The following is an 18,212-nucleotide window of genomic DNA, read 5'->3' on the forward strand; positions in this document are numbered from 1 at the left end:
CTGGGAATTTTATCTCCTGCCACCCAAATAAATCTGCTATTAAAAACTTACGTAACATTTAATTACAGTATATTATCTCTTTCAAATGAAATGAAACATTCCTTTCCTAACGACATTCCCTTTCAATTATCTTTCACTCTTTGCTTGTGTTAATATACTTATACTGAAGTCAAATCTGTTTTAATGAATTGCATAAACTTTTTTATCATTCTTAGCTTTATCAATAGCTCCATAACTTATTTTTATTTTGATAAAACTTACGACCAGACATTAATTTCTATTACAACATTTTATAATATTGTTATTTTAGGCATTTGAATTTATTTATATTCCAATCTTCTAATTTCCTTATTCGGTAATTTAAGAATTAGTATTTTATTGGAATTAACATAATATTTAGCAATAAAAAGTTATTTTCCAGATAGACGTCTTGTACTACGTGTTAGTGGCGCAGATAGCCTAGTTGCTTTGTTCCATAAAACACCAAACCATCCAACCAATCACGTATGCAAATATTATGAAGGATGATTCTAACTTCAAAGGTCAAATTGTTAGTATTTAAGTACAGAGTTAGATAATTGGCAGTTGGTATTCTGCCCCTCACAGGTGTCTAGACCTGGTTTCTGGTAATTTAAGTAAGTGGACACACCGCCGTGTCATAGGGAACGGTAAAATCAATAGGCCAACGCGTATTACGCAAAACACAATATGCTAATCCTATGGGGATCTGAGAACGTGTTACTCTTTCCAGCCAGCCTATGTGGAAAACATTAAATACTGCCAACAGCTGCTGTATAATTGTTTTACACCACAAAAATATGGGGGGTTAACCGAACTTTTCCCCCGTGTACGAACATGTAACTAAAACATTAGAAACCACATTATTATTACTAGAATAGACATTTTATAATTCTGTTTTAAAACATAATTTGGGAGAAGTGTAATAATTCTATAACTAGTTTTAATATAACATCAAATATGTAATGTCTTTGTTATGCTAACTAGTATTTGGGTATATTTTTCCGAGTATGTTGCTAACTGTATACAACACAGTATAACTGTAAAAATAAGCTGCAGTATTAAACATTTTACCAAGAATGATCGTTCACTTGTATGGGAAAAGGTATATTATGTTTAAAAATTTGTTGGACATAGGAATATTTCTAACAATTGAAAACCCACTAACACATATTCCTTCTTTTTTTCAATTATAAATCTAAGAAAATTAAGGTCCAGTAACTTGACTTTGTTATTAGTAAGGTGTTAGAATATACTGTCAAGTTTTATCTTGTAACGTATTTAGTAAATGATATTAATAGCCTCATGAATCAGTTGTATTGACCATTCTATGAAGTTGTTTTTTTTTGTTGTTGTTAAAACCTCTGATAAGAAGTCACACAAACCACTTAGTGTAGAATTAGACCACTCTGACACTGGTGGAAAAGCTAATATGGGACAGAAAAAAATAACGTTATAAAACAAAGCCATAAGTGACCTTCATTCAGTTATGTAAAGTTTTGCAAGTAACGACTAGACCTTCGGATATGTGTGTATTTTGGCCACATGTCTGTTAGGTCTATTATTTGGATATTCTGATAAACAATAATTTTTATAAATTTGATGATGATGATAAATAATTTTAGGAAAGGCTGAAAATGCATGTTTTTAAACTGAAGCATCTAGACAATCGTGGTGAATTAGAATCTCGACAACAACTTCTGTACAGACTTAGGATAAACTCGTTTATCCTGTTTCTTTTCTGTAAGAAACTTCTCCACTGTTTAAAAAAATAACGTAAATAAAAATGCATTAGATAATTTATCTAAGAAAAAACTTCCACACTCACCTTGTATATGTATTGATCTCGTGCAATGTGTCGGTTATCACCGGTACGAAATAAATCACATCTCATAGTTTCAACAAAATCGGGTATTTTGTATGCTGCATACGTTTATTTTATTTTACATTCTCTACTCATCCTTTTAAGGCAAAGCTTTTAATTTGATTACATTATACAGATGTCAAAGGTAATGGTTTTATGATCTTGTACAATATTTCTAATCATATTCTTCTGAGTTCTAACATTGTTTAAAGTAATATTATAATTTATTCAGATTTTTTTTTTTTGCTACCTGGTCAATTCTGCTAAAGCTGCTGTTCCCTATAATTCTGTTACCATTAGTTGAATATTTAATAAGAAGCTACCAATCGTAGCAGCTACAGGCATTGTAGGTTAGGTTTTTATAGCTATCTATATCCTAGGTAATACTAATAAAGTAACACGAATTGGTGTATTTTGGAGTATAAGTTAATATTTTTAATAATTTAAAAACACGTTGAAATATGTAAACTTTTATTGTCATTCTTAAACTTGGGTATGTGTGTGAAAACCTTATGAAAATTGGGTCATATTTAATAACTCAATACAGAAATAAAAAAAGTTCTAAGGTTTAAACTTTGAGTAATAAACCTTGCTAGTGTTTGTTAATATTAACAATATGGGTTTTCCTTCAACCATAGTCCTAATAATCATCAATTTATTTTTACTAGAACATAAGACCTTTTCTCCTTTTCTTGTAAGCCTGGCATAGCCAGGTGGTTAGGGCATTTGACTTGGAATCTGAGTGTCAAGGGTTTGAATCCCCATCCCACCCAACCCCCCACCCTTTCAGCCATGGGGGTATTTTAAAGTGTTGATCAATCCTTTCTATTATTCGTTGGTAAAAGAGTAGCCCAAGATTTGGTGGTGATGACTAGCTGTCTTCCCTTTAGTCTTTCACTGCTAAATTAGGGATGACTAGTGCAGATATATCTATTGAATTCAACATATAACATCTCTTTATTCGTCTTCAGCCTTGTGGCTCTCACTTCCCTTCATTCTTGGTCTCTCAAGATGCCTTGAGTGATTCTTACCAGAGTGTCATATCCATCAATCATGTTAGATTTTCAGCTAGCCACTTTTTAAAATAACTTAAACCCTTAGTGCAAAACTTTTCTTGGTCTCCAAAAATTGGCCCTTTGACCTAACCATTTTCTATATGTGGGGTAAAGAGAAATGAAAACTTTAAAATCAGATCAACTGTAAAGAATCTACTGGATTAGAGTAACATAAGAGATAATGGTGAATGCTCTTTAAAAGCTGTCTTCATTCTAGTTTATCTATTCAGAATTAGAGACATTGAGCACAGATAATTTAAGTTGTAGTTTTCCATGGAAACAGTTATATCAATCTTACACATTTGTATGTAATTCAATTAAGGTGGAATTTTACAATAGATCAAATCTTGTGTTCAGGTATTCTTTTATTCTCTTTTTAGTTTTTTTTCATTATCAAGTACACTGTAGAATATGGTGGCTTAAACTGTAGTTAATAAAAGGTTCGTATAATAGAATTTTTTTCTAATTTTGAAACTTTTCACAGTAAAGGTATATTAAAACTCTATTTATCAGCAGAGATGTTGGAACCATTTTTATATAGTTGACACACAGCAACTGTAAGTTATACTATTACATTAATTTCCTTGGGGGCATGTTCCAGACCACCCTAGATTAAACTGTCTTTGACAGCAAGGGAGCTACTTTTAGCAGTTCCTTATACTTTCACCTCACATTGTAAAATCTACATGTCTTGCTAAGCACATCAATTTTGCAACTCCTTCCTACACAACTGATCACTTTCTTCACAGCATGCATTTATTTAAAAATGTGTTATTAAACATTTCATGCACTTCTTGGATTATTCTTTCAACAACAGTAAGTAAAAATGAAGTTACCGATCACAATGAAATAATGAAGTTAGTTTCTCCAGCAGATGTAGGAAAACATCACCAATGAAATAATTCTGTGTATGTAGAACTACCTGCGACAGTTTCTCCAGCAGATGTAGGAAAACATTTTACAGACCAATATGATATATCAAAAGCTTATCATTAACAAAATCAGATGCAAACAGAAATTTTATGCAATATAAGAAAAGCATATGATATGTACCACAATACGTTTGTATGAAGTTTCAGCGAAATGGGTTGAAGCTGTGTGGTGTGCAATAACTAGTAACCAGACCTGAATATGTTTACCATACTTGTCCCTATAGATGGAACAGAAATGGAAATATTAACTGACCAAATTATAGCTCTAAATATTAAGAAATTTTGAATTTCTCATTGCTGACCTTTTGAACATGAATTTCATAAAATTGTAAAAGGACGGAAAGGAGCTTATTGCCCATCAAAGAGGTCCCTTTCACCTACAACTACCCCTTACTACTTATGTATTCATTCAATCTTTTCTTTAACTCAGTTAATTTTTCTGCCTACACCAACCTTGAAAGCAGCTCATTCCAAAAGCTAACTACTCTGTTTAAAAAGTAATACTAATACTGTCTAAACTACAGATGACTTCTAGGTTGCCAAAATTTTAATTTAAGACCCCTTACCTTATTCTTTTCACTATTAAATACAAGCAAGTTTGATGAATATTTATTTTCAATACCCTTAATCTTAAACACCTCCATCAAATCCCTTCTGACCCTGCTCCTCCCCCCCAAAAAAACAAGTTTAGAAATTTTAGTCTCTCCTCATAAGACAATGCCACCATTTCGGGTATCATTCTAGTAATTTTTCTCTGAACCTTCTCCAACAATTTAATGTCTTCTTGAGAAAGGAAGCCCAAACCTGTCCTTACAAGTGATCTATACAGTGAAACAATAATATCTCTTGTCTTGTATGCAATATTTCTATACATGCTACCCCAAATCCTATTAGTCCTAGTGTTAGCTACAACACACTATTTAGACTACTTAAGTGATCTTTTTCATAAACCACAGTATTTAATGTATTCTCATGTAAACCATAACAGTAATTCAAACTGTGAAAACCTACATGCATCACCTTACAGTTTGGTCAATGTAAACCAAATCCACAGCATTTTCTTTATGAGCTATTGCACTAACATCCTCAAATAATGTCAGAGATTTGTTAAAGGAGATTTTCCCTCATTGAAACTATGCTGGATTTTTGACACTACATCAAACTACTTTACGTATCTTTAAAATGCATCTTTAATCATACTCTCCAAAACTTTTACAACTACTGATGTAAGACTAACAGGCCTATAATTTCCTGGAGAATGTTTATCACCTCCTTTAAATATTGGACTAACATTAGCCAATTTTCAATCTTCTTGTAACGTTTTCACCATTCAGTGACCTATAAAAATATTAGCTAGCAGGTTGTAAATAAATTCAAGTTCCTTTAAACCTCTAAGATAAAAGTTGTCTTGTTTTTATAAAAGATTAGGTTTTCCAACTTTTTCTTCCAATTTCAGACCTTCAAATGATATCTTTTTCATCAGTATTCTTCCCATATATTAAGCACTGTGATTGAGGCATAATACTTGTATCTTACATTGTAAAAACTGAAGAGAACGTATAATTTACTAAGTTTACCACCTTATAATCTTCTGAATTGGCTCTCCACTATCATTTTCAAGAGGTCCAACCCCATCCTAATATTTTGTTTATCCATTCCATATCTAAAAAAATTCCTTATTGTTTGGTTTAAGTTTCTCAGCCAATCTTCTTTTATATACAATTTTTGCCTTTTTATTTTTGTAACCAGTTCTCTTGATTTCTTATGATCCTCCAAATCCTTATTATTTCTTGCAACTTTAAATTTCTTGATTTTATTATATTTATCCCTAATATGATATCTTAAAACTTTACTAAACCATATTGGCTTATTTTGCTCCAATGCCCTTTTTTTACTTGTAGGAAACGTGTTTGTTTCACATGCATACTGATTTCTCCCTAAATGCTTCCCACATCTGTTCAAGATACTCCTCCAAGTTCTACAACCTTTTGCACAACTTTCATGTTAATTAGTGGACAACTTAACTGTTGGTGTCTTAGAATGTGATCCATAAATTGGCAAGATTTGAGTAACATGATGTGATCTTAACAACATGTCATTAATACAACTTTTACTATGATATACTTTTTTACCCCACAGTTTCTTCAGTTTTTTTTCTTATAAATATATATCACCAAACATCAGAGCAAAAAAAGAATGTAGTTATGAAGCAACTAAATACACTTTCAAATGTGATGAAATGGCCTGAGCAGTAAAACATCACAAATCAATAACATACATAAAATGGACATAAGAAAAAATTCTAATGTAAGGTGAAACATGCATATATATACACACACATTATATAGTCATGAATTTATTTTAAAGTTCATGAAAAATTAAAATAGTATTCGTAGAAGTAAAAAGAAAAACAAGCCATAATGATATTGTACAAAAAATTAATTTTTGGTTGATAAGTTACACACATTTGTTACCTACATAAGTTGTGAATTATAGAAAAGAAATTTACACAATATTAGATACTGGTCCTATACAAAATTTCCTGTAATAGCATTGCATACTTTGTCAAACTTAGTATTTTTCACTGTAAATTTTAAAATGATCTTTAAATTATGGAATTATGATTAGATTTAAAAACTAATGTTACAGTTACCCTGGAAATTACTAAGATTTTGACAACAGCTGCCTTCAGAAGGGGAGTTAATTTTAACTGAAAGATAATCAGTAATATTAACTCCTGACATCAGTTTTTGTGCTCAAATCACAATTTTCCAGTCAGGGGTTTGAATCCAATCACTTAACATGCTCACCCTTTCAGTCATGGGGATGTTATCATGTGACAGTCAATCCCACCACTTGATTAATTAGCACAAGAGCCACAGTGGGTGGCATTGACTAGTTACCTTCCCACTAATCTATCAATTTAAATTAGGGACAAGTAGCACAAATAGCCTCAGAGTACCTTTGTTCAAAATTCAACAAACAAATAATATTAAAGAATTTAGTGCCTAAAAATTAGACTTATAGAAGCATTTATAAATGTTAAATGTTTTTGTTACTGGATTTATTAATTTTGTTAACACAATCCTTTAGAATGGTTACTTCTGTGTCTTTTACTGTTTGTTTAGCTATTTCTTTCACTGTCAGGGAGTTCAGAATATACATGAAAATTGCCAAAATTCCTACACTGACTGGATAACATCACTAGTTACTTTACTGGTTTGCTTACCATACCTGTTCAAATAAAAAATTATTACATTAAAACCTCAGTATAACAAAGATACTGTATTTCAATAAAGTCTAGAAAATTATATTCTGCTATTTTTCTATTAAGTTAGGATTTTACATAGAAAAATCAGGTACAGAGTAATGAACATCATTTTTTGTAAATAAGCTCATTAAATAAAATTCTTTCTACTAATAAAAATACCTTATATTAAGTATAATAAATAAAGTTCCAAATACAAAACTTAACTTGAAGGTATTGCACTTCCTGAGACATTTATTTCATAATTTGTAATTAATAATTAATTGATAAATACATTATTATAATTTGTCACTGGATTTAGCAAAGTTTTAACTGTCAAATGGTTAATTTATATGATAGTAGAATATTACCAGCATAATAAATTTTGGGCACTCACATCGTGTCATAACTATGTTTTCAATTTATCCACAAATAACCTTAAGCATCTCTTCTAATTATTATTTTTTGTCATAATAGCAATGAGTATGTTCGCAAAATTCTTTATATGTTATCAGCTGTTATATGTTTTGTTATAAGAAAATAAAAAAATGATTTTATATTCAGGTTTCATTAAGATGATTTTATTCCATTTAAATTAACCTGTAAACATAAGCAAATTATTTTAAAACTAACAAACAATCTAAGACTTGTTAAAAAATGGAGCAAATTTTATTCAAGAAAAAACGTTACAAACAAGATCTAAAATTATAATAAATAATCTGTAGAAACGGACCTTTTCTATTTTAGTGAAATTAAACATTCCTTGCATCAAAAATATGTAATCTATTTGAACACTTTTACAGTTTCATGAAAACCACTGGAACTTGTCAAGTTGTGGTAATTCAATTTGTTTTTTATATATATTTCTACACATCAGATATGAACACCAGGTCTGTCACATACTTGACACTTGCTCTCCCAACTGAACTGAAAGGTTGACCACACATCACTTACCAATAAATCACTTTTAACAACTCAAGCTATTACAAAGCTACATGACTAAACAAAACATAGAACTCTTTTATTAACTTTACAAGAGTTTTTAAATAGTGTATTCAAACCCATACAGTTATTTCCCAGCTCCCAACTCAGTATACTGAATAATAGTTTATAACAAGGTTTCCATGCATTTTAGATAATTTATTCATTTTGTAAATTATTTCCACACATAATAATTTATCTAATTAATAAAGGCATATCGTAACAATGAGAATGAGTGTCTATGTCCATCAGTCATAATAATTACGTAATAATGTAATAATACAGTATTAATGTTACAAAATAAATAAAATCTTCTAGTTATAATAGGATATAGAAACAGATATGTTCTATTTAAAATAAATTTTAAAAAGTTTTATATTTATTTCTACATATATTAATTTGCAAGATACTTTTGTTTCAAATTATTATCTTGTCACCCTGATTTTCTTTTCATCTATGCTTGTTAACTTACAAAAGAATCCCAGTCTTGAAAATTCTGCTTTTGTCCAAGAAAGTCAAGAGGTTTATCATAACATTTGTCATCTATCATATGTTCCATGCTTGGTTTATAATGAGACACAGAATATCATTTGAGTTTAATTTTTTCCTCTAACTCTTTCTCTATACATTTTTCTGTTCAGTATAAACTGACAACAAAAATCACCCCAGACATTCATGGTTTAATCTTTGTGCATGGATGTATTTTATTAAAATTGCCTGCTTTTATTATGTAAGTGATAAGAGCATCCTAATATCATTACAAACAAAATTAATTCTGAGTCATGTTTTTAATTATTTAAAAAAAAATTAAAATTGGCTGAGAATAGGAAAATCTAGCTTAATTATGGTTAATTTACTACATAAATGTCTGTTTTCTTTATGACAAACTTGAGAAGCAAAGATATAGCATCTGAAAATAACTTATCTAAAAATTCATATTGTTATACACTGTAATCAGTTTTTGAAAATCATATTAAAAAATGTAACTTATTTGACTTTAGCAACCAATCTTTAATTATTCTGATTAACTTTCACTCAGTACAACTTTTACTACGATATACTTTTTTACCCCACAGTTTCTTCAGTTTTTTTTTTCTTATAAATATATCACCAAACATCAGAGCAAAAAAAGAATGTAGTTATGAAGCAACTAAACACACTTTCTCATGTGATGAAATGACCTGAGCAGTAAAACATCACAAATCAATAACTTACATAAAATGGACATAAGAAAAAATTCTAATGTAAGGTGAAACATACATATATATATACACACACACACACACACATTATATAGTCATGATTTTTTTTAAGTTCATAAAAAATTAAAATTATATTCATAGAAGTAAAAAGAAAAACAAGCCATAATAATATTGTACAAAAAATTAAGCCAATCATTTATAGTTGTTAATTTTCATTCTAAAATAAAAGTGATTCATCAATGTTTCAATATATAAACTGTATTCCTTAACTAAAGTATTTTTCTTTGATAATTGTGTTCTCAGTTTGTGGTAAGTTGTGATTATTAATTTTATTTTGTGCCATGGCATTGGCTACGTTGATATTTTGAATATTCACACATGTTGCTTTGTTGTAATAACCTATGTCCATATTTCTGTTTCATTATGAGGAAGTCTGGTTTTGTTTGTTTTGAACTTTATGCAAAGCTACTTGAGGGCTATTTGTGCTAGCCATCTGTAATTTAGCAGTGTAAGACTAGAGGGAAGTCATCATCACCCTCTGCCAACTCTTGGGCTACTCTTTTACCAATGAATAGTGAGATTGACCATTACATTATAATGCCCCCAAGGCTGAAAGGACAAGCATGTTTAGCGTGATAAGGATTCAAACCCATGACCCTCAGATTACGAGTTGAGTGCCTTAACTACCTAGCCATGCTGGTCCCACTTATAAGGAAGTACCTTTCCAGAGGGAAATTGCCAGTTTGAATTTGGAACACTGTGGAATTGAGCATTCATACATATTCTTGAAGTTTTATTCGTTTTCCATGCACATATTAGATTTGTGAATAGAGATCAAATATGATAGTTGGTGTAATCCTATAATTGTGTAACTACTACAATTAACATTCTTACTAAAGCACAGTTCATTCTTCTCATATCATATTGTGTACCCTCATTTTGTCTCTCTTCTTTGTACAATACTTTCTGATTTTGACATTCTATTCTGAGAACTTGTTTTAAAATGCCAAAAGTAAGTTCAAGATGCTCTATATTCATTACTTTAGATGTTAAGATTAAAATAAGTTATTTTATAAATAAATAAATAAATAAATATATATATATATATATATATATATATAGACATACACACACTGATATACATATACACCTATGATTATTTTATTTGAGCTCATTAGTTGTAGTGTGTTGATCTGCAAGTTATTATTATTCATGAATATTGGTTGAGCAATAGATCTTCATAAAATATCCAATATTTTACACTATAGGTAAAATCTATACCATTTATACATGAGAAACATACTTGCCAATTTTATAGCTGCATTCTGTTTTACTCATATGTTTAGTGATATATATTACATGATAAAAATAAATTTCTGAAGAAGCAATAAAATGACAATTACTTTTTGGAAGTAGAGATCATGCAGAAATTATGTCATTTTATGTTTTGCAGTTCTGTTGGTGCTTTTTACAATTACATATAAGGAAAACCTATTTTTATTTCCTAAGATATCCTTTCATTAATCACAAATTTACATAACTTCCATCGAGGGGACGGGTATTCCAGCTAGTTTTTAATAACATAACAATATCAAGAAGAGCTATTCTGTTGTTTTAACACAGAGTTACAATTACAAATGAAGTTGTTAAAATTACTATAAACGTAGCTATAAAAGTTATTACTTTTTCAAAAGACAATGCATTTGAAAATTAACAAAACTATAAGTTACATATAAAATTACGGTAAACACAGTTAACGAACTGTTATCACAAAGTCTTCAAATTACAATCCTTTCACTGAGAGAATTTTCTTGTAAACTCTAAAGCCAAGTAGCATTGTAGAAACATTGTACTCTACGTGCTTGTAGTATTTTACGAATAATAAAGGAAATACAAAAGGCCTTAAATAATAAATGTAAAAAAATAAAATTATCAGCGGCATACAATTACAATGTGAACATTCTTGATGCATTGTTCCAGAATGCTATAAAATAGATTAACCGTTTGTATACTATGCCAAAAAAATTAATACCAATTTAGTGACAAAAGCTTCTCAACTCTAAACCAACCAGCCTTAACCTACCTCAACATGGTCCGTAGAACAGCTGTTCCAAGTCACTAACAGATGACAGCATTTTACATTGCTGAAATTACAATAAAGAATAAAACATAACCAATTTTGAATAACCCATGTGCTGTTTAAATGTAAAAATTGCAAGTCCCATGAAAGTGATTAAACTTTCAACTCCTCCCCTCCCATTAGAACTATTTATCAGTATTTGGGCTTTGAGAAATTAATTGTGAAATGTTTGTAAGTATTTTAAGATTTGGTTTAACATCTGACTTTGCTATTTTCATCTATTCTGAATTTTTTAGAGTAATTCCACCTCTATTCAACACAACAAAATTAATCCAACCTGACACTATAAGCTTTATACAGTTGTTTTCCAAACCATAGAAACACGTTTTCCTGACTAGCTCAAAATTGCTTGTTTCTCACTAATAAATCCCTGTGATATATTTTACCTTAATTTTGGTCAAGCGTTCCTGATTTTTCCTTTGAATTTCAGAATGCTGCTGCTCTCTTCCTTTAAGTAAGTCCTTGGCAATATATGCTTACATGGTATTACTTGTCAATACCTCTAATTTTAAAACAGGAAAATAACATTAAGTGCCTAAAGGAAATTATAATAGTATGTCCTTAGAAAGTAAACTTTCTCTGATGTAGGGCATTTTTTATTAGTATATACTGTTTGTTTTTTGAATTTTGCACAAAGCTGCACGAGGATTATCTGCGCTTGCTGTCCCTAATTTAGCAGTTTAAGACTAGAGGAAAGGCAGTTAGTCATCACCACCCAGGCATTTACCGTCAACTCTTGGCCTACTCTTTTATCCATGAATAGTAGGATTGACTGTCACATTATAACACCCCCACGGCCAACATGGCGAGCATGTTTGGTGCGACGGGGATTCGAACTCGCGTTCCTGAGATTATGAGTCGAACACCTTAACCCTCCTGGCCATACCGGACCTAGTATATACTGATGCCTCAAAATTCATCAATTAAAAAAACAAAACTTCCTACAATTTCACCATTAGATTAAATAAAAAATATATATCAACATTTAACTTAGAAAATTTAAAAACTGTTAACTCAACTATACTAAATGTTATATTTATAATTATACAAACACACACACATACACTTCTATATGTGAATAGAGAAATTAGTGTCAAATAGATTATATACTTACTGCTTGATAACACAGATCACAATTTTCTACAATTAATTTTTATTAACTACTCCATTTAAAATTTCCAGCTTAAGCAGGTTTTTTGGCTGAGGTAGTGAACATGCACTTCTTTAATTATATATAATTTTTGAGCGGAACATTACACTTGCTTGACTTGACTCAAGGGAAGGAAGTAATAAAGTTATTATACTGTTCATGTTATATTTATGAAATTATTTGAAGAAAATGTCCAATTTCAACTGTTTCGTTTTTTTTATTGGGCTTTCTCATGCGGTTAAAAGAGAACGCCAATGCTACGGCCTTTTCATGAAGTTCACTTCCCCCCTTAGTTTTTGTATACTATTTGATAGCGTTAATATAACTTAACACTTGCGATGAAGTAGGAATTTCGATTTCCTCACTATCTTTTCCATTTTGTTCATCTTCTGAATCTCTCACACTGTTACCATCTTGCGATTCTTTTATAGATTTTAAATCAACTTTATCAGTTTCTGTTAAAACATTCTTGTCATTGTTCACAAAACTTTCCACGTCCACAGAATCACCTGCATCAATCTTCTCAGAGTTTAGAATTCACGAGAATCGTCATAATAAACATAAAAAAGAGGATATTTAGTAGCTTTTTTTTAAACATGAGGGTATTAAGTAAATGTTCACTAAATTTTAAAATTAGGGAAGCTAGGAATTTATTTTTTCGTGAGAATTACTTAAAGAGTAGAATTTTGCACTTAAAAGACAAATGTATTTCACAAATCATGAATCTAAGTTAACTGCAAAAATAATGACGGCAAGAACAGAATATATTTAACCAGTACTTACTATAACAAAATGTCCGAGAATTTATTAATATCTAAAGAAATTATTAATTAAATAAGAAATTAATATTTAATGAAAAACATCATTTTTTCCGCCTAACTCAGGTTCTAATCCTGCTTGTTGATAGATGAGGTAGGTGAAAGATAGTTTTCCGTTCGCGTCACGCAGGTTCTGCCATATAGAGGGCCTTTTATAAAGAAAATCTTAAGATAATGATGCAAAATTTTGATATTTCCGGCTCATACAGGTTTCCGTCCTATGCAGTTTCCGGCTGAGACAGGTTTTAATGTACATTCGTCAGCTACAGTCAGTGTGCTATAAGCTGAGGAAGCTATAATTGTGATTAACTCCTATTAATTGGAAAATTACAGAACTGGACCAGGAACGTTTATAGATTTCGAAAATTACAAACCGTTCAACATCGGTGAATAACTTCGGACGTTATTATTTCTATGGGGACATTATAAATATCTTTGCCGGAAGAAGTCAGCTTGTACCCGACCACCCCGCTAGTTCAGCGGTATGTCTACGGATTTACAATGCTAAAATCAGGGGTTCGATTTCCCTCAGTGGGCTCAGCAGATAGCCCGATGTGGCTATGCTATAAGAAAACACACACACACCCTTGTACTCGTTGTGAGGCCTGCCAAGTAAAAGACAGCATTAGGTTAGGTTTGTTTGTTTGGAAATTTCGCACAAAGCTACTCGAGGGCTATCTGTGCTAGCCGTCCCTAATTTAGCAGTGTAAGACTAGAGGGAAGGCAGCTAGTCATCACCACCCACCGCCAACTCTTGGGCTACTCTTTACGAACGAATAGTGGGATTGACCGTCACATTATACACCCCCACGGCTGGGAGGGCGAGCATGTTTAGCGCGACGCGGGCGCGAACCCGCGACCCTCGGATTACGAGTCGCACGCCTTACGCGCTAGGCCATGCCGGGCCTAGCATTAGGTTAGGCAAGGCGTAACATTATCAACTCAAAATTAACTTACTAATCGAGAACCTGGATCAACGGTAAATATGCAGTTATAGACCGGGTATAATACTCAGTATAGTTTGCAAAAGCCTTGCATATAAACCATCATTTGTAGTAATAATTAGTAATAGCCGTTATTGTAAATTATATTGTTTTTTGGTTGTATATCAAAATATATGTAGTTAAAAAAGAAAATCGTGTGTACCAAATTTGTTAGCGAATAACATCAATTTAATACATATTAGCAAAGAATCGGAGACTTGTCCGAAATAAGTTATAATACGTAACAACCTATACTAATATATCATGAAATAGATTTATGCTAATACACATATACATGCACACATATAACCATGAAGTTTTTACAACTTCATTGTAAATTAAAATTGTATTTATATTAAATAAAAAAATGAATCATAATGATACTGCAAAAAACAATAGCTACATCTGTTTTACAAAGGTTAATACGACTATGTTAAACCATATATTTAGGTGACCGTCAACAAAGAGCCTCTTATACCACAAAAACAGTTATTCTTTGGAGTTTGACCAACACTTTGGTGCCATGTCAGCACTTGTATTTCATCTTCAGATGCTTTTGGTTTTGGCCGAAATGAAGCATCACATTCTTCAGTTCTTAAACTTGATAAGTATAATTTCCGACTAACTTTTTTCCACTTGACCCAACTTTTCTTTTCCCTACCTTTGAGTAACAGCTTTAGATGTCTGACTTTTAATTTAAGATTAAAATATGGAATAGAATCGGCATACAATCTCTACTTTGTTACACTATAAGCACAACAACTGAAGTTGCTCATTGGTTCTTTATAAAATTCCTAAAACTGCATCTACAGTAGAATGTTTTCATAATTTCAGAACAATCTCGAGATCTAGTTCTAGAATGTTCCAGTAATGTCCAAAATATTATGGAAATGGAGCTCTGTAACTTTCCTTTATTCTTGGAAATAGTTGCATCACAGATCTAAAGCAAGATGGGATGCAAATACACCCCAGCAAGAATAAGTAAATAGAAACATGAATCAAATCTTACTGGTTTAGAATAACACATCTGTAGTTACAGAGAGTTATAAAAATGGGGTAGGTACTGTGTGTCCCAGCTAACCCGGCCTTACCTGAGCTGAGTAATAGAGATTTCAATTATAGTGGTGTACGAATTACTTAAGTAAAAACTTATAAATAAGATGAAGTTATACATAAATGTTGATGTATATTAAAACAACTACGAGAGCAAGACACATAAGAAAGGGTTTTATGTATATCTAAAAAGAACTTCTTACAAAATTGCAATCACAGTGAAATGCGTACATACAAATATTATTGATAAATAAAGAGGTTGGGCCTTAATTTACAACTTGTATTACGAGCCTTTGTGAAAAACTGATGCCTATCGTGAAAGTAAAACTGACTTAATACTCCTGTTGAAATGTTGCTTTAAAATACCACAAATCATGGAACCTAATGTACTCAATACTGAACTGGAAACATTTGAAGAAATCAAAATAAGAGAGCTGCCTAGATCAGGGGAAAAAAATCAGGGTTAGTATTCATTAAAAAAAAATTATTTTTTTGCATTAACAGCGTCAAAAGAAACAAAACTGCTGAAGTTTAAATGTTTTATCCGAAAGGTGCTGTTCGAAACATTTTTCTTCTGCACAAGCAGATGAGATGATTATTGCGAGTTAAATATGCGTGACAGTTTTAACTCTAAGATAATTTCACGTAGATAGCGATTTCATTTAAATGTTTTGATTGTATGGTATTAATTTTATAGAAAGATAATGCACCACTGAAAAAAATCAAAGGCAAACAAACAAAATTTGAGAATTACCTAATCATTTACCATGTAATATCATACGTAATTTATATTTTTGGCAACGACAAGGTCAATAGTTATAACTGTTTTATAATATATATAATGATAAAAAACAGTAAAAAGAAACAAAAACAAATTACACCTCCATCGAAAAAAATTAAGATAAACACAATAGTCAACAATTATTCAAAGTGATCTTTAAGCTCCAACGCATCTTCTAGATGAAATGAAAATCACTTGTTGCTTCAAAAACCATAAAATGAGAGTAAACAAAGCCATATACAGTTACGACAGAAAGTGTTCGTACCCCTGCGCCCGAGGAGTTTTTGCTCATAACTTAAAAAGTATCACGATTAGGCTAATAGCCGTGTGGTATATTATAAATATTATATTAACACACATCTACATAAATGTTTATGTAAATTAAACGACAAATAAACTGTTTATAAACAAATAACCAAAAATAGGAGGAGCAGAAAGTGTTCATACAGTTCAGAAAGTGTGAAAAAACTGATATTCCCGCAAAAATTTTGTTTAGTTTGACAAATAAACTACATCATACCATACCAGAACTAGACACTGGGTTCATAATTATTGGAATTTAGCCAGCAGAAAATGTACTTCCGGCAATTTAGCGCCGTCTCCGTCATTATCTACTTGGTCATCATAGCGAACAGGAAACAACTGCCCAGTGATTTGAAAACCCGAATTATTGTAAAATACAGGTCTCGTGTGTCTCTTTCCGGTATTGCTACACAACTTAATGTGCCTAAATCTACTGTTCAAAGCATAATTGTCAAATTAAAGCTTACAGGATCAACTGCTAACCTCCCTCGTTCCGGACACCCCACAAAAATTCCAGAGAGAACCACGTGGAAGGTTCTCAGAGAAGTTAGTAAGAACCCTCGTTTAACACGTAATGACATACAGAAACTGGTAAGGGAAACTGAGGTTGAAGTAAGCACCTCTACAATTACGAACATATTGCATTCTTCTGGGTTCAAAGCATGCCGTCCTCGTAGAATTCCATATTTAAAGCCTGTTCATTTAGAAGCACGATTGAGGCATGCAAGAAAGCATGTAGATAAACCCTTTACCTGTTGGAAGAGTATTCTTTGGTCAGACGAGACTAAAATCGAGCTTTTCGGCCACAATGATGTTCGCTATATTTTCCGTAAGAAGCGAAAACGAAATTTTCCAAAGAACACCGTCCCTACAGTTAAACACGGAGATGGCTCGATCATACTTTGAGGTTTCTTCAGCTCTTCTGGTGTAGGCAGCCTTCACCGCGACAAAAGAATCATGAAAAAAAAAAGAGTACGTATATGTATTAGGCACTTGTATCAAGAATGATGCTCAGAACTTGCGGCTTGGGAGCCGTTGGATCTTACAGCACGACAATGACCTTGAGCACACATCGAAATATGTGCAATCCTTGTTGTAGAGGAACCATATAAGCATTCTGGAGTGGCCATCACAGTCACTCGATCTTAACCCAATTGAAAACGTTTGGCATGAGTTGAAGACCAGGGTTCATCAGCATCATCCAAAAATCTTGCAAGTATTGGAGGCCTTCTGTAAGGAAGAATGGAAGAAAATATCAGTCGAGTACTGTCAAACGATCATGGATGGCTATGAAGAGAGATTGCGCGAAGTAATTCACCTTAAAGGCTACACAACTGACCATTAAAGTTGACGCCCTCCTATGTTTGGTTATTTATTTATAAACAGTTTATTTGTCGTTTAATTTACATACAAGTTTATGTAGATGTGTGTTAGTATAATATTGATAATAAACCCTACTTTCATTATCCTAATCGTGATACTTTTTAAGTTATGAGAAACAAACTACTCACGACGCAGGGGTACGAACACTTTCTGTCGTAAATGTGCATGAAACCAACCCAAGATTAAAGCAAGGGCTTACCGGACTGAAGCCCAGGGCCACACACTAATTAGGGGGTTTCAAGCCATGACTTTAAATGTATTGCACATAGAGGCTCTGTTTCGAGGGGGTCTCTATAAGTTGA

At 31.8% G+C, this 18,212-nt stretch overlaps 1 long non-coding RNA gene across 1 annotated transcript; it reads right to left on the bottom strand.

The window, feature by feature from the left end:
- Nucleotides 1–7,763: 7,763 nt before the first annotated feature.
- Nucleotides 7,764–12,209, bottom strand: LOC143240606 (uncharacterized). Its single transcript, XR_013021856.1, has 3 exons — nt 11,826–12,209; nt 11,383–11,443; nt 7,764–8,043 (listed from the first exon to the last, which is right to left on the bottom strand). It is a non-coding gene; the product is annotated as an uncharacterized LOC143240606 (long non-coding RNA).
- Between the last annotated feature and the right edge of the window lie 6,003 nt (nt 12,210–18,212).

The sequence above is a fragment of the Tachypleus tridentatus genome, chromosome 13 (assembly GCF_004210375.1).
Source record: "Tachypleus tridentatus isolate NWPU-2018 chromosome 13, ASM421037v1, whole genome shotgun sequence".
Classification (NCBI taxonomy): domain Eukaryota; kingdom Metazoa; phylum Arthropoda; class Merostomata; order Xiphosura; family Limulidae; genus Tachypleus; species Tachypleus tridentatus.